General features: G+C 41.1%; 6 non-coding genes across 6 annotated transcripts; all 6 read left to right on the top strand.

Moving 5' to 3' along the window:
• Positions 1 to 497: 497 nt before the first annotated feature.
• On the top strand, positions 498 to 570 carry trnav-cac. Its single transcript has one exon. It is a non-coding gene; the product is annotated as a tRNA-Val (tRNA).
• A 156-nt stretch (positions 571 to 726) lies between these two features.
• Positions 727 to 798, top strand: trnaq-uug. Its single transcript has one exon. It is a non-coding gene; the product is annotated as a tRNA-Gln (tRNA).
• A 1,063-nt stretch (positions 799 to 1,861) lies between these two features.
• Positions 1,862 to 1,943, top strand: trnas-aga. Its single transcript has one exon. It is a non-coding gene; the product is annotated as a tRNA-Ser (tRNA).
• Positions 1,944 to 3,379: 1,436 nt separating this feature from the next.
• trnan-guu lies at positions 3,380 to 3,453 on the top strand. The gene has a single exon. It is a non-coding gene; the product is annotated as a tRNA-Asn (tRNA).
• A 592-nt stretch (positions 3,454 to 4,045) lies between these two features.
• On the top strand, positions 4,046 to 4,118 carry trnav-aac. Its single transcript has one exon. It is a non-coding gene; the product is annotated as a tRNA-Val (tRNA).
• A 277-nt stretch (positions 4,119 to 4,395) lies between these two features.
• On the top strand, positions 4,396 to 4,467 carry trnaq-cug. The gene has a single exon. It is a non-coding gene; the product is annotated as a tRNA-Gln (tRNA).
• Positions 4,468 to 5,000: the final 533 nt, after the last annotated feature.

Below are 5,000 nucleotides of genomic sequence, written 5' to 3'. Positions count from 1 at the left end.
AACTGTATAATAATGATTGTGTCCCAGGACTGACCCCCAAATATCAGTCGTGCAACCACATGTTTGGTTCTCTCATACCACCCATTTAAGAAACATGGAACCCTGAAAATCAGTTGTATTTTTGTCCAAAAAATAAATTATGTTTTTTGATGTCTGTCTTTATATTAAGTTTTTCTTACACATTTAGAAGTCTAAATCTTGTTATAAAAGTAAAATTACACTAAAAAGTCTAAAAAATCTAAACGCTGTCTTACAGAGTTACTTATTTTTCCTTGGAAAAAAAAAAAGTACTGCCCCAAGAAAATGCCCCTTATGTGAAAGAACACAAAATGTTCAAAAACTGTGGAAATACAAGTACCAGAAGTGTGAAATCGTCCTGCAGTGAAAAAGAACAACCTGGTCAGCAATTGTCAATGGAATTCAACCCATTCATTAAATTGTGTGACAGGCTCGTAGATGAAAACATCTTTTCATAGCTTTCAAATTCGTACAACAAAGTTTCTGTAGTGTAGTGGTTATCACGTTCGCCTCACACGTGAAAGGTCCCCGGTTCGAAACCGGGCAGAAACAATATTTATTTAAAAATTTTTTGTAACTATAAGAAAATATTTTACACTCCAAAACTATCTTGTTGCAAAATTTGCAAATCAACACCAGTTTTGATAATTGCACCCCTAATATAACAATGTAGAGTCTAAGGGGCAGCTCAGGTGTACTAGCAGTAGGGGTTCCATGGTGTAACGGTTAGCACTCTGGACTTTGAATCCAGCGATCCGAGTTCAAATCTCGGTGGAACCTGCAAAAGATTTTTTTGCCATGAGACCCAAATTCATTTGCAGAACCAGCTTTGTTCCCTTCTCTCTCCCTTGGGGTAACTTTGGCTGATTTGGGAATGGGCTTACCTATGAAGGCCTTCATTCGTCCACATCATGGTAAATCTAGAGTCCTAACCAAACTCTGGCATTCTTAGGTTTGCCAGTTTTCTTGCTGTTCCTTCACATTCCCAAACCAGTTTTAGAGTATTCTCTCCAAAATGAATGGTGGGCTTACTCTACAGGGCAAAACTCAACTGCCTTTCTACACCTAAGGGTGGTAGCAGATGGGGAGATTAATTGCCCAGTGACAAATCTTCTCTATTGCAAGTGACTACTCTCCCGGAAATGCTTTCCCGCCAGCAAGAATGCGAATAGCAGTGGGATGGCATATGTATCGCTTCGGAATTCCGAAGTCGCCACAAAGTTTCCATCGTGAGGCAACTTTGGAAAACGTAGCACTATGTATGCCATCCTGCCAGCGATTTGCATTCTTGCCAGCGGGAAGGCATTTGGGGAGATAGGACGCCCGTAGTAGAGAAGATTTGTCACTGGGCGACTAATCTCCCCGTGTGCCACCACCCTTAAAGACAAGGGACACTCCTTTGAAGATGTTAATGTGCAAATTTTGGACAAAGAAGACTGCTTATTTTAATGGGGTGTGAAAGAATCCATTCATGTTAAGGTTGAAAAACAATCCCTAAACAGAGGAGGGGGCCTTCGACACCACCCGTCTGCTACATACTGTTGCTGTTCTAACATCTTTAACTCAACAGTTTCACAAAACTTCACACCTCCATTCACACAACTCTCACAAGTAACACCTGTCTCTTTGAGTTGCATGACCCGTCAGTAACTCACACACAGCCACCTCACACCATTCACAACCCCTGTGAGTTTAAATTGCACAAAAAAAACCATTAGAAGTTAGATCTTCCTACCTTGCACGCACATCGTATCCAATACTGCCCTACGAGTCTTGGACTGAGGGCCGAAAGTTAGGGTAGCATGCAGCGTTGGTCGGCAACCAGAAGACAACTTTCAATGCAGTAGTCGTGGCCGAGTGGTTAAGGCGATGGATTAGAAATCCATTGGGGTCTCCCCGCGCAGGTTCGAATCCTGCCGACTACGGTCTACCTTTAGTTGCCACTCCGTCCATGGGGATAACTTTGACTGATCTGAAAAAGGAAATGGATGAAAGCAGGCCATAGACATACAGATTTCACCCTTATATCAGGCGGGCGGGTTAACGATCGTACGTTGCAATCTTCTAACGAACCTGTCACTCAAAAGATGTTGTGGCCATGACAACAATCATACGATAGTTATGTCCGACAAATTCTAGTAACAGTCACCCATTGATATGGTCAGATAGTCAATACATGCAGAGAGAGCAACTTGTTAGCCCTGGGTGAAAAGATCAACAACAGGGAGCTTTAAGTACAAAATAACCTCGTTATAATCTTAATTTAACTGCAAAAGATGAAAACCCACAAGGCTAGTAGGGTATAGTATATCTTGTATATTGTTCAGATGGCTGTGGACACCCTAACCATATTAAAGCAATAAAGAAATGTATCAATATGAACCCATATAAAGGGCTGCTGAGTTAGAGGACAGGTAGAACACTCTCCATTTTCTATTGTTGGAAACTGCACAGGCAAATGCTAATTGGATAATTGGTGTTAGTGCCTCCTGGAAGGGCCCATGTGTGCAGCCATTTCTAGCTGAAAAGCTTGCAAAGCAAAAATATGTTTTTGAAAATGCCTCAACTTTAGAAAAGTCTGTTGAGGGAGGCAGCTGGCCATCAATCTTTCCTCCATTGAAAGGAACATAAAGTACCAACATTGGAAACAAAAAGTAAAATGAGTCTGTAAGGCTCAGGCTATGACTCACCTCCTCCTGTAGGGGCCACGTTCATCTCTGCCGCCAGATGTCTTTTGGGCAGGACAAGAGGGCACATGGATGGGGAGCAACAACTCACCACCAAATGCTGTGAACGCAGAACAGGAAGACAACTAAAACCCTGGCAGATATGGGATACCAAAAATTGCACATCTGTGACCTACGTGACATCCAGTCACTCCAGCCTTTATACATTTCATTTTTGCCTAACTTACATATATTTCTAGTTGCAGTGTTAAGCACATACAAGGGTTTTAATTCTAAAACACACACGCAGCCAACATAGCCCCACTATGCCCCATGATTTTTCCCAATAGGTGAAATTTTTCTGTTGATAGGCTACTGGGGGTAGGAGAGGTGTGATCTCACTCCAACTTGTAGTGTAGCAGTAAAGAGCAAAGTTTACCAAAACATAAGTCACATGGCTGAGGGCATCTGGGAAGCAGAGAAACATGTCCAGCCCCATGTCAATTAAATATAAAAAAAATCTGCTCTTTTGAAAAACAGATTTCAAGGCAGAAATCTGCAGGAGGAGCGCTATTAACGGAAGCATTTTGTTAAAAAAATAAAAAAAAGTTCTCCCATGATCATAGAGTCACATTGTAGGTCCAGACATATAGATGACGACTCTGTGCTATAGCTAACAAAGTACTAATATCAGCGTCTCTGTGGCGCAATCGGTTAGCGCGTTCGGCTGTTAACCGAAAGGTTGGTGGTTCAAGCCCACCCAGGGACGTTTTTAATCCTTCTGGTATGTATCACAACTGCATTGACAAATCTAATATAGCCGATATCTACACAGCCCAAACATAATCTTTGTCTCTCAACAATTCTATCAGAAATATGCCTCTCATTTCTTCCACCCCCTGAAAAGAGTGGGCTTATCTGCCACTGGAGTTCTCTTATTTACTATCTGAACACCCTGAGCAATTACAGAATCACTCTCTCTCCGCTTCTCCTTGCAGACTTTAAGGCTCATTTACAACCAAAGCACAAGGTGCTACAGGCTAATTTCAGCTGCATGTTTGTACCCAATGTGCAAAAATAGAATAGTATTCATACCTTCACAACATTGCATTGCAGTTTAAAGGCGCCTCTTTCTCTCTGCAATCCTTTGCTCCTGAACAGCTCACTCGGCAGAAATTCCTCCCCCTCCCTGCATGCAAACTCCAGCCTCCATACGCTAGGGAAGCCTTTAGCTGTGGCTACAAGCCCTAACGATTCTCACTGATTTTGAAACACACAAGAACAAGCTGTTGTGCATTGTTGGCGACACCACTATCATGTCTGGAAAGGCTGCTTTGGAGCCCTCATAGACTCGCATCAAGGTTTCTGTAGTGTAGTGGTTATCACGTTCGCCTAACACGCGAAAGGTCCCCGGTTCGAGACCGGGCAGAAACAGTTTTTTTACCCAGCCAATTTTAGTAGTAATTTTTTTTGGAGAAAGGCAAAAATGTTTTTATTTTGTTGTTAAATTGTCTAAAGGACAACTGCCCTTGTCACACACAAAACATTTGTATAACATGCAAACTCACATGGGTGGCCAGATTGCGCAGTCTGTAATCCTATACTGTCATCTAATGGTTATTTTTAATTGACCAACTGAGAATTTTATTTCCCTTTAAAACGCTCAAGTTGTACGAATTTCTCATGTGACGCAAAGAAGGCAGAACATAGAGGTTCCATGGTGTAATGGTTAGCACTCTGGACTCTGAATCCAGCGATCCGAGTTCAAATCTCGGTGGGACCTTTGTTGTTGCTAGATATTTAAGCTGTTTGTTGTGTTATTTTAAAATCTGATTGCATATCACACTCTAAAATTTGAACAATATTGTCTATAAATAAATCCATAGACTGGTTTAAGGCTTTGCTGACAAGCATGTGCCTAATAAGCCAAAGCCAACTGTATAATAATGATTGTGTCCCAGGACTGACCCCCAAATATCAGTCGTGTTACAACCACATGTTTGGTTCTCTCTTACCACCCATTTAAGAAACATGGGACCCTGAAAATCAGTTGTATTTTTGTACAAAAAATAAATTTTGTATTTGATGTGTCTTTATATTAAGTTTTTCTTACACATTTAGAAGTCTAAATCTTGTTATAAAAGTAGAATTACACTAAAAATTCTAAAAACTCTAAACGCTGTCTTACAGAGTTACTTATTTTTCCTTGGAAAACAAAAAAGTACCGCCCCAAGAAAATGCCCCTTATGTGAAAGAAAACAAAATGTTCAAAAACTCTGGAAATACAAGTACCAGAAGTGTGAAATCGTCCTGCAG

Source organism: Xenopus laevis, chromosome 9_10S, assembly GCF_017654675.1.
Source record: "Xenopus laevis strain J_2021 chromosome 9_10S, Xenopus_laevis_v10.1, whole genome shotgun sequence".
Lineage (NCBI taxonomy): Eukaryota > Metazoa > Chordata > Amphibia > Anura > Pipidae > Xenopus > Xenopus laevis.
Note: the sequence above shows the minus strand (reverse complement) of the source record. Positions and strands in the feature narration are given on the sequence as shown.